Genomic DNA, 17,220 nt, shown 5'->3' on the forward strand with positions numbered 1-17,220 from the left:
CACTCTCTGTCTCTAAATAAATAAATAAACGTTAAACACACACACACACACACACACACACACACACCCAGCCGGGGGTGGGGGGAAGGGGTAGAAGCCGCAGAAGATAACGGCTGGGGAGTCGTTGGGCTTTTTAATGCCAGGCTGAGGCATCCAGACCTCAATCTGCACAGAAGGAGAGACCACAGAAGGCTCTTTCTGTTTCTGTTTGCGTTTCTGTTGAAATACAGCCGCCGCACAACGTTGCACTCGTTTCAGGCGTACAACATAGGGACCGGACAAGTCTACACTGTGTCCCTGTCATGCTGTGACAGGCGGCCACCTGTCACCCTGCAGCGATTACAATACCCCCGAGTCTTTTCCCTGCCTGTGCCTTCTGTCCCCGTGGGCAGAGCAGGTTTCAAACAGAGAAGAGACATGATCAGACGCGTACTTTAGAGCAATGACCCTGGAGACTCCTGGACCCTAGACTCCTCTTTGACTAGTATGGAAACAGGCTCAGGGAGGTTGAGTGGCTTCACCCAAGTCACACAGCAAGGGGGGGGGGGGGGGCGGTGGTCAGAGCCAGGATTTCAGCTCCGGGTCTGATTCTGCAGCATGGAGACCTACAGTGAGTCTGCTGTTCCCAGGGAATGGGGCACTGGCAGGGGTCAGAGAACAGGTTTGGGGCGCCGAGGAAGCAGAATGGACAGGCGGCCGCCCAGAGAAATCACCACCTGGAAGAGAGTAGGTCACGGAGCGAGAAAGGAGATGTTTGGCCAATCTCCAGCTGGGCGACTTCTTCCCGCCAGAAACCCCCAAGGTCACTGCCAAGTACTGAGCGGGGCGTGTCCGGGGCTCCCTTCGGTTGTGTCTTTATCATCAGGGACCTTCTTGCCAGATGCCTTTTCGCCGCCTTTCCGCGGGTCTGTCTGCCCCCCCCCCCCCCGCCACAGGCCGCGCCTTGAGTTCGTGTTCGTGATATTCTGCTGTTATCTGCACGAATCTGGAAGACGCTTGTGTGTTTGCGTCACAGACCTGTGCAAAGAGAAAAACCCCAGGGAAAGGCCAGCTGCTGCCATGGACTTTACGGAAGGCAGGTGCAGGCGAACACGTGAGGTCCGCGCCCGGCCCAGACTCCCATGACGGGTCTTCGTACCTTGTTTGCACGTTGAAATGGTCATTTGCTGTCCCCGAAGCAGGGGCCCTGTGTGGTCATTTGCACGCCATCTAGGACTTTCTTCAGGACTTTCTTCAGTGGCTTCCTGGAAACACCATTACCTTTTTTATGAAAGCTCAACACTCACAAGACGGCAAGACCTGTAAGATGTCCAAGCTGCCTGCCCTCAGGGTGTCCCAGTTGCTCTCAGGCACCACCCCCCTCCCCCCAAAGCTTGCTTAACCTGCTGGATTCCCTAACCCAGTGACCGCCTCACCTCAATCTACCCGTGGCCTCAATTTGTAAAGCCGAGGGTCATCACAGATCCCCGTACTTTGTCATGCCCCAAATCTGATGGCTGTCCAAGGCCTTTACACCTCTCTCCCAGCCCTTCTGCCCCCAGGGCTAACGCCTGGTTTCAGCCCTCCCCACCTGGCCCCCTCTGCAACCCCCACCTGTACTCCACAGCTGCCAGGGACCTCCCTGAAACCGACTTAGTGACGTCAGATAGGGGACAGTCAGGTCCCCAGACTGGCCCTGCCGACCTCCGCCCCTCCCCCACCGGACTCAGCCCTGCTGGCTTCTTCTGCTCCTGTGTCCACCTCCTTATCCACCCCTGCCTGCCTTGCCCCAGCATCCCTCGCCCTCCACCAGCCCTCCGTGCTTCTAGCCTCCAGATAGTCGGTGCTCGATACGGATTCGGCCAGGGAACGTTTACTCATTGTCACTAGCTGCGTTGGAAGCTTTATTTTTCCTAACTTCAAGTTCTTGTTTTTGGGTGGGGATCGCGTCCTATTTGCTTCAAAACAGCAGAGTTTAAGCTTTTTCTCCCATCGCCGTTCCCAGCTCTGACGTTTGGGGGCGCCTGGCTGGCTGAGTCAGAAGAGCGTGGGACTCTTGATCTTGGGGTCGTGAGTTCGAGCCCCACGCTGGGTGTGGAGATTCCCTAAAAATAAAACAAGCCTCTGACCTTCGTTATTCCAAGTGGGATTGAGAGAGGAGTGTTCTCTAGGACTATGGAGGGAGCTGAAACTCTGTTTATACCCAAATCTAGTCTCAAATTACCAAAGGCTTAACGTGGGGGTAGAGCTAAAAGCAGCAGGACAGGGGCGCCTGGGTGGCTCAGTCTGTTGAGCATCTGACTGCGGTTCGGGTCATGATCTCGTGGCTTGTGGGTTCGAGCCCCAGCCCGGGCTCTGTGCTGACAGCTCGGAGCCTGGAGCCCGCTTGGGATTCTATGTCTCCCTTTCTCTCTGCCCTTCCCCGGCTTGTGCTCTCTCTCAAAAATAAGTAAACTTAAAAAAAAAAATGTTTGAAAAAAGTTACTCAAAAGCAGCACAATAATCTTGAGTCCTGGAGAGTGCGGAAAACCTAGAGGCACATAAATGTTCTTAGTTTTAATAGAGTCAAACGTATCCGTGTTTCCTTTTGAGTTGAGCGGGTTTTCCTGTCTTAAGAAATGTTTCCAACTCCGAGGTCAGAAAGATTCACGTGTGTTTCCCAGTCGGAGTTTCTTATGTTTTGTTTTGATATGAAAGTTCTTCATTTGGTGTTGAGTTTTACTATAGACCGAGGGAGGGATTCTGCTTCATCCTTTTTCATGCGGATAATAATTTCATCCAACTCCATTTATTGAACAGTCTCTCCTTTCCTCACTGTCTTAAATGTCACCTCTGACGTCCGGCAGCTTCGTACCAGCCCGCTCTATTCCGCCGGTCGGTTGGTGCCCCGGCCACGACTGCAGAGCTCTGATTACTATCATTCAAAATAGGCCTCGGTGTCTACAGGGACAGATGCGTCTGACAGATATTTTACAAGCATCTCGTCTCCTGTTCTCAGGAGCAAAAACCCAAAACAACCCAAATGCCCCTCAGGACAAGAGTAGCTAGACAAGCTGTGGGTTTCTGTTTTCAGTTTATTTATTTTGAGGCCGAGGGAGCGTGAGCAGGGGACGGGCAGAGAGAGAGGGAGAGGGAATCCCAAGCAGGCTCCGTGCTGTTGGCTCAGAGTCCGACACGGAGCTCGATCTCCCCAACCACGAGATCGCGCCCTGAGCCAAAATCAGTCGTCGACCGCTCGACCGATTGAGCCCCCCCGGGGCGCCCCCTTGGAGCAGCTGTGTTTTATCCCCATGGTGCAAAATGATTCGGCAGTTACGAGAATGAACTACAGCCACCCATGACGATACGGCTGAACCTCAGCAATCCGTTAAGTGAAAAATTAAATTCCGCAAGATTGCATTCAACACAACATACCCTTTGCGTCAAGTTAAAGATGACTGAAATAGAAACGTACTTTTCCAGAATACACCGGGATGGACTAAAATGTTGTAAAAAGAAAAAAAGCAAGGGACTGAGAGCAGAGGATTCAGGACGAAAGGTTCCTTCAGGTGGAGTCCCCGGTGTCCATGGGGGCTGGGTTTGGGGGTGCCTGTCACATGGTTACAAAGAACTCAATAAACACATGCATGAATGAGGAGGATGTGTTTAGCCCAATGCTGAGGGCAGAAAGATTAAATAAAATAAAAGCTGTAGAAATGGGCTTTGCGAATGTATGTTGAGTTCTCAATGTGCCGGGACCGGGGGCACCCAGTGGGCCTGGTTGGTACAGCGTGTGGCTCTCGATCGCGGGGTCGTGAGTTCAAGCTCCACATCGGAGGTAGGGCTTCTTTTAAAATAAATAACTGATGGGGGGGTGCCTGGGGGGCTCGGTCGGTTAAGCATCCGACTCTCCGTTTCGGCTCAGGTCATGATCTCACGGTTCCTGGGATCGAGCCCCGCGTCAGGCTCTGCACCGAGGGCGTAGAGCCTGCTTGGGATTCTCTCTCTCTCTCTCTCTCTCTCTCTCTCTCTGTCTCTGCCCCTCCCCTGCGCGTTCTCTCTGTCTCACTGTCTCTCTCTTAAAATGAATACACTTTAAAAATAAATAAATAGGGGCGTCTGGGTGGCGCAGTCGGTTAAGCATCCGACTTCAGCCAGGTCATGATCTCGCGGTCCGTGAGTTCAAGCCCCGCGTCAGGCTCTGGGCTGGGCTGATGGCCCAGAGCCTGGAGCCCGTTTCCGATTCTGTGTCTCCCTCTCTCTCTGACCCTTCCCCGTTCATGCTATGTCTCTCTCTGTCCCAAAAATAAAATTAAAAAGTTGAAAAAAAAAATTTAAAAAAAAAAATAATAAATAAATAAATAAATAAACAAACAGATAAATAAGTACCTAAATACCTGCTCGGAAACGGCCTGACAAAGATGTCATAAAAACTGGCGGACCCGTGCGATTTAAAAACAATACAAGAAAAATCACGCTGTCCTGCGTGCGTAGACAGCACGCTCCTGATGGGTAATACAGGGTTCTCTGCCCGGCGTCCCTGTCTATCGCTTCCTCTCCCTACGGCCCCAGTTAGCAGGGGAAAGAATTTCTAGTTTCCCCGTGAAGACACGGAGTTGGGAGGGTTGTTCGTGCGAGCGTGGGGTCCACTCGAGGTAGACCACAGCACATCCTTCCCCACCTGCCTCCCTCTATCCATGCGTGTTCTTCCTACGGACCAGCGGTTCTCGAACCTCCGCGCCATCCAGAGGAGGTGTTCGAACGGAGTGCTGGGCCCCATCCCCAGGGCTTCCGATTCTGCAGGCCTGAGAATTTGCATTCCTAACAAGCTCCCGGGGCTGCCCGAGACCACGTTCCAGAGTCCCAGATCGAGGCACTTGGGTCGTGACAGACCCTGGGATCCCTGGACCTTGGGCCATCTACGAGAAGCCATTAGAAAGTGTGGAGTCCGGGGCGCCCCGGGGGGCTCGGTCGGTTGAGCGTCCGACCACTGACGTCGGCTCAGGTCGTGAGTTCGAGCCCCGCGAAGGCCTCTGCGCGGACAGTGTATCACCTTCTCAGGACTCTCTCCCTCCCTTTCTCTCTCTGCCCCTCCCCTGCTTGCACACCGTCTCTGGGCCTGCGATCAGGATGCACAGTCAGCTATCCACAGAGGGATTGGGGTCCAGAGGTGATAGGCCAGCCGTGATAGCTCAGGAAGCATTTTCCCGTCAGAGTAACGCAGGGAGGAGGCACGCCTGAGTTATCAGCCGCTCACGTTTGCGCAGAAGAGACATCCTCTCACGGAAGCATGGCCTGAATTGGGCTCAAAGGGCATCCAGAGACTGAGCGTCAAGTCCGGGCCTCCTCCGCGGCCTGTCTGTTTTCCTAAAGTCTGAGTCAGGAGCCAAGGGCTACGCGCACCGACGCGCAGAGACAAACCCAACAGTGAGCCCTTGAGGCCGGAGCACGAGCCTGGTTCACCGACGCCAGACTCGGGGTCAGGGCCGGCACCTTCTCCCCGAGGGTCTGGAGCGACATTTTCACCGTGGGCCTCGTCACTGCCGCCGCTGCAACCGAATGGCAGGCTTTCCGGCCCACGGACCCTGGCAGGCCGAGGACTTCTGTTATCTCACGCGCTAGGCTAACCGAAGTCGCCCCTTGCCAACCGGGAGGTGGCTGGAGCCAGCCTCGCTGCCGAGAAGCCAGGTGGCCCGAGGTGAGGACACTCGACGTTTTCCAACACCTGCGAGGCAAGCTCGAACAGCATCTTGTGGTGATTTACTGCTTAATTATAACCGTACCCACGTCTGCCCGGGCCTGTACCAGCTGGGGACGTCTTTCCCTGTCATCCAGCACGAGGCAGTCACAGCGGCAGCTTCTGAGATGACCGTCGTTTACGGTTCACGAGTTATTTCTTTTTTTTTTTTTTTTTTTAATTTATTTTTGGGACAGAGAGAGACAGAGCATGAACGGGGGAGGGGCAGAGAGAGAGGGAGGCACAGAATCGGAAACAGGCTCCAGGCTCCGAGCCATCAGCCCAGAGCCTGACGCGGGGCTCGAACTCATGGACCGCGAGATCGTGACCTGGCTGAAGTTGGACGCTTAACCGACTGCACCACCCAGGCGCCCCACGAGTTATTTCTAAAGAGGTACCCAGCCAAGTCAACCAAAACAAGGATGCGGGAATAAAGCAAAGAGAGGAGAGAGAGGCAGGGTGTTGCCAAAGGAAACGGAGGCTGGCGGGGCACCTGGGGGCTCAGTGGGTTAAGCGTCTGACTTCGGCTCATGTCACGATCTCACGGTTTGTAGGTTCGAGCCCCTCGTCAGGCTCTGTGTGGACAGCTCGGAGCCTGGAGCCTCCTTTGGATTCTGGGTCTCCCTCTCTCTCTGCCCCTCCCCTGCTCACGCTCTCTCTCTCTCAAAAATAAATAAACATAAAAAAACCTCAAATTAAAAAACAAACAAACAAGAAAACGGAGGCTGGAGAGGCCCTGAGCTTCGACGTGATGCAACATTCTCCAACCTGGGCCGCGGACGGGTTTTCGATCGGGATCAAGAGACCCCTGGAGCTGTCCCACGATGGGGTGCAGGAGTGGGGAGGGGGGACAGAGACAGAGAGACAGAGACAAATACATACTTCCTGGAGAGCAGAAGTCAGGCCAAAATCTCTACTTCCAAAGTGCCTCTGGGCTTCGATACCCTGAGCACAGAGGATCTGATGCGGGAGAGCCAGGGCATAAGACTGACCAGGGTGACCCCAGCAACGAGGGGACAGCTGGCTCCGAGTCCACTGTCTCCCGGCCGGAGCATGAAAAGGGGCATCCGGGTTTCAGTCTTGCTCCAGAAGCCAAGCGTTCGTCACCAGGATTTGGAGTTCCCTCCAGCCTTAAATTCAATTTTCCTGCACGTCCCCAGTGGCGTCGAGAGGTGCCCCCTCGGTGGCTCTGGACCCTCCTCCCGGTCTGGGAAAACCTGAGGCACGCCAGGAAATGTGGTCTGAGGCTTTGAAGGAGTCACGGGAGCTGTTGCCGTCATTCTGGAATCTTCTAAAGTCCCTTTCATCTGAAGATCTCAAAGACCCACGTAAACATTAATTATTCTCACAGGACTGGTTGGAGGTAAACAGATATTACGATCCCATGAGCCTCTCACCGATGCTTCGTCTACACCTGCAGACGTCAGTTCCCATCCTATTATTCGCTTCACGAAAAAAGTAACTATTTTCCCGCAATTTGTAGGGAAAACGAACTTGCCTATTCAGTACGTAGCCGTGGGCCAAAGTCTCTGGGCTGTACAAAGAATTCCCCCGCCCTCAGGGAGCTCACAGCCTATTAAAGAGATAAGACAAGTACACACAATGAATAATAACATAAAAATTATTTTAAGACAGGACACGATTAGTGCGAAACGAGAGGTTTTCCGTGGGAAAGAGCATCATGGCTGCTGGTAGTCCAGGAGAGCTTCACGGAGGAGGAGTTGGACTGGACCTTGGATACTCCGTGTGTGTGTGCGTGTGTGTATGTGTGTGTGTGTAAGTGAACACGTGCATTCCAGCAGGGGATGAGAGCAGGGACAGAGGGACTGAGGTAGGAACGTGCCTGACTCCTTCAGATGCCAGACGGCTTGATATTGTCACAGCTAGAAGAACAGTGACCAATAAGATGACAGAGACCTAGGGGGCCCGGGACCAAATGGTGAAGAGCCTCGACAACAAATTCTCAAGATCTGGGGGCACCTGGGTGCGTCAGTCGGTTGAGCCTCTGACTCTTGATCTCAGGGTCGTGAGTTCGAGCCCCATGTTGGGTGCAGAGACTACTTAAAAAAATTCTTGAGATCTTGACTCTTATATGGGGGCGCCTGGGTGGCTCCGTTGGTTAAGCATCCGACTTCGGTTCAGGTCACGACCTCGCAGTTCATGGGATTGAGCTCCACATCAGGCTCTGTGCTGGGCTTGGAGCCTGCTTGGGGTTCTCTCTCCCTCTCTCTCTCTGCCCACCCCCTGCTCTTTTGTGCGTGCCTCTCTCTTTCCCTCTCAAAATAAATAAACTCAAAAACGAAAATAAAAAATAAAAATACGGTCAAATATTCTACTACCTTCTAAATAGTCAAATATCCTTAGCTCAGTAAATTTCTAGAGTCAGAAGTAATAATAATGATCGTACACAGTTGTATGGTCCTTTTAAGCACTTTACCTATATTGACCCATTTAATTTTTTTAAAAAGCTATTCACAAAGGGCCAAACATGATGCCAAAGCAGCAGGATAGAGAGATATAACCATAGGAAGCTGGTTGACTAAAGGTTCAGGTAATGGGATATGGGATTTTTTTTTTAAGTTGGATTTTCTCCACAAGTCATTTTTTCAAAAAAAAAATTATATACATATATATATTTTTTTCCTGTTGTATATGACCTGTCATTTATAAAATGACAGAACCCTTGGGGCACCTGGGTGGCTTAGCTGGTGAAGCGTCTGACTTCAGCTCAGGTCATGATCTCGAGGTTCACGAGTTTGAGCCCCGGGTCGGGCTCTGTGCTGACAGCTCAGAGCCTGGAGCCTGCTTCGGATTCTGTGTCTCCCTCTCCCTCTGCTCCTCCCTCGCTCACGCTCTGTCCGTCACCCTCTCTCTCTTTCAAAAATAAATGATAAAAAAAAAAAAAACCTTAAAAGAAACCCCAACAGAAACCTTGATACTTACAAATCAATGAATCTCATTAGTGTACATTTGAGACACGGACATACTGTATGCATACGGACTTTATATTCTTGCAACTGTAGTTTGAGCCAGATGATGTCACAAAATACAGAGGATAAATCTGGGTCCCAACTGAAGTGAACCACCCCCAGGAAATTCAATACAGACGGCAGAGTTTAATTGTTTCACTGTCTTTCCTCAACCTTTTTGGGGAAGGACCCCTCCATCCCTCTGCCCTTTTCCCCCCACCTCCTCACCTGCCTTCTTCCCCCCTGTGTCTCCCTCGGCCATTTCACAAACGTGTCGCTTCGCGGCGTCTCATCTGGATTGCTTTTGTACGTTTGGGTACGAGGTAAGCAAGTGGATAAAACGTCAAGGAGAGTAGACCGTATCGAAGATAAGAGCCATTCCAAAAATAGTTGTCTGCCTCTCAGGGTTTTTTTTTTTTTTTTTCATGCCAGTAATGAAGCTCGCTGCCTTTAATTATAGTTTGAGACACTGTGTTGAAATATTTAATCTCAGAGTAATGACTGGATTTTAGTTTCCTAATTGGCATCCGTGCGTTCAGCATCTGTGCCAAAGCCCGAATCTGAGAAGCAGCACAAAACCCAAGACACGGACTATATACGTAAAACTTTCTGATACCTGGCGCCTTAGCTCCAGGGCAATCATGTCATAACCAAGGAAGGAAGGATACATATCACATATTTTATGATTCCGCTTATCTTTTAATCACTAACCAACAACCTGTTCGAGTGTAGGAGTCAAACAGAAAGCCTGTGCGTGATCAGCGTACAATGAAGAGTAATTATAGCCCCAAAGGACCCTTGGCCTCGGAAACAGATCTTGTGCTCATTCTCGAATGGTATCTCAGCTACCTGGGAGTAGTTCCCAGAAGGTACTGCCCCACCCACAACGGGGTGACTTATTTAAGACCTTGTGAAACCAGCTTGAAAGGGCTAGAAGGAGAGGTTGGGTGGAGAAGTCATCGGCTTGAACTCTGCCCCCCGAAACTCTTTCCTGCTGCCCTGGGAGGAGAACCCCCAGATGCGTTGCTTGTGCCTCTTGCTCCGATCGCTGCTAGCTTCGTAGCATCTGGGGCAAGACACAAGTCCCCATGCACAACAGCCTCTTTGGAGCGGGCCCGATACTTGCTGTGGGCGTGGGACCTACATGCTCACATTCCCTGAATAATGTATGCTTCCTTTGGCGGTGTTTATCCAGCCTAAAGTTACACACCGTGGGGGTGGAGGTGGAGGTGGGGCTAGAGGTGGAGTCAGCTCGTAGCACTCCGCTGCTAGTCTTGCAAACGTGGGAAAACAAACCCCGACGGCAGCAGCCCTCTCCACTCAGGACAGGGTCTAACCAGCCACACTGGGAGCTTTGGAGCTCCCGGAGGCCACGGCCCGCATGTTTCTCTGAAAGTGCAGACCGCACTGTCTCCTGCCACGCGTGAGTAACAGTGCGTGGGATGGACACGAGGCCGGCGTGGGGACACGGTGAGTAACCACGGGAGCCACTCCCAAACACCGAACCACCCTGCTGGTTACTGAGTAGGGTCACCGTGGCAGGCCTCTGGGGGCCACCAGATGCGGGCGGACGCCGGGCGCCCACGCTGACCCCTGCGGCCGCCTGCGTGTCCCCTGCATGTCATACGCCGCATCCTAAGTCCCCCGGGGCAGAGCCCCCAGTCTCAGCTTTTACTCTTTCCACCTTCAGATGAAGGGGCCCGATCACGTTCCGGAGGCCGCGCTCCATGCTGCTTCGTGAAACGGGATCTTTCTCCTTGCGTTACAGAGAAGAAACTGACGCTCAGGGGACAGCCCGCCGGGAAGAGACGGCGCCAAAAAAGAACCCACGCCCATCTGACTCCAAAGGTGACACTCTTACCACTTCCTCATTTCCATCCCCACCCCCCCCCCCCCCCCCCCCGCCAACTCTGGTGGGAGTAGACCAGCAGTGGGAACGCCAGCCCCCAAGAATCACGCGCTCTGCTCGGGTATCTGGAGGAACACAGAAGCAGCAGGTGGGAAGAGGAGCTGGTTCCTCTCGTTCGCTTTCTCCACAGCGACACGGGCTGAAAACCCCCCGTGCTTCCCCCCTGCACCCACCGCAAGAACCAGCATGGCCTGGGCCAGAACGAAATCGAAGCGGTTGCCAGAAAAACGCGTGCGGTTCCGTTTGGGCCGCTGGGGATGGAGGGCCCAACTTTCAGCAGGATTTTTTTTTTTTTTAATTTTTTTTTCAACGTTTTTTATTTATTTTTGGGACAGAGAGAGACAGAGCATGAACCGGGGAGGGGCAGAGAGAGAGGGAGACACAGAATCGGAAGCAGGCTCCAGGCTCCGAGCCATCAGCCCAGAGCCTGACGCGGGGCTCGAACTCACGGACCGCGAGATCGTGACCTGGCTGAAGTCGGACGCCCAACCGACTGCGCCACCCAGGCGCCCCTCAGCAGGATTTTTAATCCCAACCCACGAAGCGTGGGATCACGGCCTGAGCCGAAGTCAGACCCCTGGCCGACCGAGCCGCTTAGGTGCCTGGAGAGTATGTTAAGGCACTGTGGCAGGTTTACAGACTTGACAGTGAGAAAACCCACTCTGTTCTCATGGGGTTTACGAGCAAGTGGGAGAGAGGAACATTCAGCAAATAGTAATACAAGTAGGTGTGAGATTCTACGTTGATGATAGAGTGTCATTCACATAATCTAAAAACCCAACAGGAACATCACCGCTCATTTTTATAAACACACATTGGGGGCGCCTGGGTGGCTCGGTCGGCTGAGTGTTCAACTCTTGATTTTGGCTCATGATCCCCGGGTCGTGGGATCGAGCCCCATGTCGAACTCCACGCTGAGTGTGGAGGCTGCTTAAGATTCTCTCTCTCCCTCTGTCCCTCTTCCCCATGCACACTCTCTCTCTCTCTCAAATAATAATTAAAAAAAAACCCCACACACATTGTATAATAAAAGCATAAAAATCTGAATGGCAGAGAAACACAATGAGATTCTTGATCACGGTTTCTCTGACAAGGGAAAAGAACAGGACGGGGGAGGGGAACAGTGTTCAAAGTGGATTATAACCATATCCGTTTTGAGTCTGGTTCATCTGCGAAGAGAAGGGAAACATTTGAAAGAAACATTTGTTAACACTGTACATTCTGGCTCATGACTGTATAGGTTCCTGATATGGTCTCTGAATTCCTCTCAATTTCTCTTGTCAAAATAAAATACGTTTACAAATGTTGTACGTCACAACCACGAATGACTGCTGAAAGGGCACTGTGGGAGGCTATGGGGGTCTTGGGGTGGGTTGGAGGCATGGCCAGGAACTCTTCCCAAGGAAGGAGCAGAGCCTGTGGGAGTCGGGAGGGTCTCCCCCCAACCCCAGGAGTTCTAGAGTGACACGGGAGACGATTCTGGAAATCCAGATGGCAGGGACGTGGACGGGGCAGTCAGTGATGGATATGCAGGGGAACGGACGGACTCAACAGAAACCGAGGAGGTCAAATGGCCGGACCTGGGCGGGGACTGCAGGGGAAGGGAGAAGAGGGAGCCAGACAGGGGCCTTCGTGTTCAGCTCTCGCCCTCCTGCGGGTGCCGGTGCCCCTTGAGCTATGGAACGCCGAAACGAGGCCAAGTTCAGCGAGGAGCGCCGTGGATTGGGTTTGGGACTTACCGATTTTGAGGTGCCCGTAAGACATGCACGGAAAATCGGGGTACGAGTGAGAAGGAAGTGGAGATAGATAGGGGCCACCCCAAAGCCAGTGACACAGCTTGACTGATTGTCAGACACGCCCAGGCCCGGCCTTTCCTCTGTGACGCGTCCACACGGCCACTCTCGGGTCGGCGGCTGAGCGTGCAAAAACCCGCTTCATTACACCGTGAGGATTCCTGGGCTATTAACCCGTCTACACCCGGGCAGCGTAACCCTTCCCAGCTTAGTTCCGCTTGACTAAGGTGTTGAGGATTCTGTCTGGATTTCCATTTTGCTCCTGTCCACCACCAGGCCCGCTAGGCTCTCTCTCGAATCCTTGCGGGTCCCTTTCAGGTCCCTTTCGGCTGGACTCCGCTGCGGTCTGAATGTCTGTGTCCCCCTCCCAAATTCTTCTGTTGCAAACCTAACGCCCAAGGAGGTGGGGCTCTGGGGGGCGATTAGGTCCCAAGGGCGGAGCCCTCATGAATGGGATTAGTGCCCCCCCCCCATAAAAGAGGCCCCGGAGAGGCCCCCACCCCTTCCACCTGGTGGAAGCGGGTCTCCATCAGACACAAAAACCACCTGGGTGGGAACTGCGGCTGGGGCCCGGCCCTGCGGGGGACCCTGGGAGACAGCCGCGGACACACCTCCGAATTTTCCTGCCCGAGGGGTGAGGAAGTGAGGGACCCCCCCCCCCCCACCGCCACGTCCCATCAAGTCCACGGGCGTCAAGTCCAGGCATGTCTGTCCGTCACGTGGAGGGAGAGAATTACACGTGGGTGGAGAATTACATACAGGTGCCTGGGGTAGGGCAGCCTTGAGAACGTCCTGGAATGCCGTATGGGGAGGAGATGCGCCTCCCACGAGGACTCTCACACCCCGGGTGACAAACAGACTCTGAGGTGGCCCCCGTAACCCCCACGTCCCAGGACCCACCCCCTGATGTAATCCACTTTCCACGAGGGGGGGCGGGACGCGCCGTGACCCGCGATCACCGGCAGAATGTGGCAAAGGGGACGAGGTTGCGTTTTAAAGCTTCCCGTCCTCGATGGCCTTGCAGAACAAGCCTCCAGAAAAGCGCGGCCCGCGGACACTGGGACCACGGCGTCTTGCGGGACCCGGGCCTGACCGCACCTGCCGGGCCTCCCGACCCCCGGGGTGTGAGATAGCGAGCAAGCATGGCTTTGAGGCTCGGGGTTTCTGGTCATTCGCTGCACATCACGGGAGCCAAGCGTGCTTCCTCGTCCCCTGCGCCTCCCACCTTCTCCTACGGCCTTTCCTCCACCTCCACCGCCAGCGCCTGTTTTCCTTGAAACCAACGTCTCGCTTTTTTTTTCTTGTTACAGAAATAATACATGTGTATCCTACAACGTTTATAAAATCTCTATAAGCAGGGCGCCTGGTGGGGGGCTCTGTCGGTTGAGCGTCCGGCTTCGGCTCGGGTCATGATCTCCCGGTTCGTGAGTTCGAGCCCCGCGTCGGTTCTGTGCCGGCAGCTCGGAGCCCGGAGCCTGCTTGGGATTCTGGGTCTCCCTCTCTCTCTGCCCCTCCCTCGCTCATGCTCTCTCTCTCTCTCTCTCTCTCTCTCTGTCAAAAATAAATAAAACATTAAAAATTTTTTTTAAAAATTACTAAAGGGGCGTCTGGGCGGCTCAGTCCATTAAGCACCTGGCTCTTAATTTCGGCTCAGGTCATTCTCACAGTCTGTGAGTTCAAGCCCCGTGTCGTGCTCTGTGCCGACAGTGTGGAGCCTGATTCAGATTCTCCCTCCCTCCCTCCCCCCGCCTCTCTCTGCCCTTCCTCTGCTAGCACTCTCTCTCTCTCTCTCTCTCTCTCTCAAAATAAATAAACTCTTTTTTTTTTAATTTTTTTTTTAACGTTTATTTATTTTTGAGACAGAGAGAGACAGAGCATGAACGGGGGAGGGGCAGAGAGAGAGGGAGACACAGAATGGGAAGCAGGCTCCAGGCTCTGAGCCATCAGCCCAGAGCCTGATGCGGGGCTCGAACCCACGGACCGCGAGATCGTGACCTGAGCTGAAGTCGGACGCTCAACCGACTGAGCCACCCAGGCGCCCCAAAATAAATAAACTCTTAAAAAAATAAGTAAAAATTAAAATTAAAAGGTTATTTTTTTTTTTTTAAATCGGTGTAAGCCAAAAGAAATTGGCGAAATTCACTCAACCTTTTCGGAGGTAAGTTCAGACGCTCGCACGGGGCTTTCCCTGTGAGTCCCACGTGCATTTATTCCTTTTCACCCCTGCTCTGGACGAACCTTTGCCCAAATATAAGTTTCTAGTTAGAAACGATTGCAGGCACATGGATTGTTCCTGGGCTTTCCCGAAGAGGAGCTCACTCCAAACACCCACCTACTTGGAAAGAGAGGGTATTCCCGGAGAGAAGAGCTCCCGAGGGACAGCAGAGCCATCGGTCAACATTTGCTCCGAGGGGGTCTCAGAACGCACGCAAGAGGACACACGAACCAAGTTTCTAAGGCCGTGGATCCTGGACGCGTTTTCGGTAAATAAAGGGCTCCCGAGCTGGGAATTCAGGGACGGAATGCAGCAAAGGAGGGACAGCAGGGACAGCGTTTGTACCCTCCCTTCCCTTTTGTCTTCGGTCTTCACCCCCGGCAGGGGACGGCACACTCTCCCGCGGGCTCCGGGCCCTGAGTCTCCAGGTGGCGGCTCTAAGGCATTTCCTCTTTTCTCTCTTCCTCCCCAGCTGTCCCTCTTTCTGCCGCTCACAAAGCGGTTTCAATTCTACTGGGATGTGGCCTCCGTGAGGCCACCGGCCCATCAGTGAAGCTCCAAGAGCTTAGACCTAGAGGCGAAGCCCCGTGCGCTCACCGTGACGTACTTGTCTTGTCGCTCTGGGCGCTCTCTGTGTCCCCAGCGCCGCCGGCGCAGCCGAGGAGAGGATGTGAGGCTGGAGAGGGGCCAAGGGGGAAGCCAGGAGCTCAGCCGCCACGGCACGGCACGCCTGCTAGGGTGGTCGTAATAATAAAGACAGCGACAAACGTCGGGGAGGGTGTGGAGAAATCCCTGTACCCCTGCCGGGAACGCATAACAGTGCAGCCCTTCGGAGAGCAGCCTGGGGGTTCGTCCGGAGTCCCCCCCAGAGCTACCGCACAACTCAGCAATGCCACTGCTAAGTAGACACCGGAGTGTCTGTTGACAAAAGTCACACGGACACGAATGCGCCCAGCAGCCTCGTGCATAACAGCCCAGAAATGGAAACAACCCAAATGTCCGTCAACTGCTGAAAATGGAGAAGCATATCCCATTCAGTGAAACTGATTTGACCATTAAAAAAACAAAAAACAAAAAACAAATCACAGTCCCGGGGCTCCTGGGGGGCTCAGCCGGTTGAGCGTCCGACTTCGGCTCAGGTCACGATCTCGCGGTCCGTGGGTTCGGGCCCCGCGTCGGGCTCTGTGCGGACGGCTCAGAGCCTGGAGCCTGATTCTGTGTCTCCCTCTCTCTCTGCCCCTCCCCCGTTCATGCTCTGTCTCTCTCTGTCTCAAAAATAAATAAGCTTTAAAAAAATAGGGGCGCCTGGGTGGCTCAGTCGGTTGGGCGTCCGACTTCGGCTCAGGTCACGATCTCGCGGTCCGTGAGTTCAAGCCCCGCGTCGGGCTCTGGGCTGATGGCTCAGAGCCTGGAGCCTGCTTCCGATTCTGTGTCTCCCTCTCTCTCTGCCCCTCCCCTGTTCATGCTCTGTCTCTCTCTGTCTCAAAAATAAATAAAACGTTAAAAAAAAAAATTAAAAATAAATAAATAAATAAATAAACATTAAAAAAATTAAAAAAAAAAAGAAAGAAAAGAAATGCAGTCCTGATACGTGCTACGATGTGGATGAACCTTGAAAACCATTATGCCGAGTGAAAGAACCCAGACATCAGAGGCCACTCATTTTATGATTCCATTTCTACGAAATCTCTAGGCCAGACAAATGCTTGGAGACTGAAAGCAGATTGGTGGGTCTGGGGCCACGGATGGGAGGATGGGGGTGGCTACTGATGAGGTCAGGGTTTCTTTCTGGGGTGATGAAAACGTTCTCGAAGCATGTGGTTGCGTGCACAGTTCTGTGAGTATACTAAGACCCCTGAGCTGCATGCATTAAAAGGGTGAACCTTTTGGGATGCGAATCATAGCTCAATCAAACATTTTTTTGTAAACAACTGAATATCAATATATCAGAATATCCTGCGGTTGTGTGTGTTTGTTTTGGGGGGTTTTTTAAAAATTGTTTTAGTTTACTGATTTTGAGAGATTGAGCGTGAGCACGACTGGGGGAGGGGCAGAGAGAGGGAATCCCAAGCAGGCTCCGCACCTCCAGCAAAGAGTCCCACGCGGGGCTTGAACCCACTAACCGCGAGATCATGACCCGAGCAGGAGTCAAGAGCCGACCGAGCCACCCAGGTGCCCCTGTCTTGTCGTTTTTTTAAGCGTTACACGGAAAACTTTTACTTTTCATTTACCACTCGCTTTTAAATTACGGGAAGCTCCGGGGCAGAGGCACTTTCCCCTGCCGGCTTAGTTTGATCTTCAGTCACCGCGTTCTGAGCGCGTTCCGATGAACTCGTCCCTTGGCGCAAGATGCGCGCTTCTGCGAACAGGTGGACGAGACGCGCCCTGGGGTCTCCGGACGGGACTCGGGCCGCCAACCCTGCATCCTGCAGCCGCTCTTTGGAAAAAGAGGGCCGTCCCCCACACCCTGAGGCCACCGGGCGGTGTAGCCTCTTCTCTCAGCGTTCTGAGACGCCTTCTCTCCCATCAAGCCCACCCTGTCCTTGTGTTGAAGGTGTCCTGGTGGTACTTTCGCTTCGACTTGCCAATGCACGAAAGTTCATCTTTTGTTGAACGAGCGTATCTCGTCCTTTGCTGGC

The 17,220-nt window shown here is 53.3% G+C and overlaps 1 long non-coding RNA gene across 1 annotated transcript; it reads right to left on the reverse strand.

The window, feature by feature from the left end:
• Positions 1 to 11,600: 11,600 nt before the first annotated feature.
• On the reverse strand, positions 11,601 to 15,700 carry LOC131496000 (uncharacterized). Its single transcript, XR_009254255.1, has 2 exons — positions 14,699 to 15,700; positions 11,601 to 11,742 (listed from the first exon to the last, which is right to left on the reverse strand). It is a non-coding gene; the product is annotated as an uncharacterized LOC131496000 (long non-coding RNA).
• Positions 15,701 to 17,220: the final 1,520 nt, after the last annotated feature.

Source organism: Neofelis nebulosa, chromosome 15 (genome assembly GCF_028018385.1).
Source record: "Neofelis nebulosa isolate mNeoNeb1 chromosome 15, mNeoNeb1.pri, whole genome shotgun sequence".
Taxonomy (NCBI): Eukaryota; Metazoa; Chordata; class Mammalia; order Carnivora; family Felidae; genus Neofelis; species Neofelis nebulosa.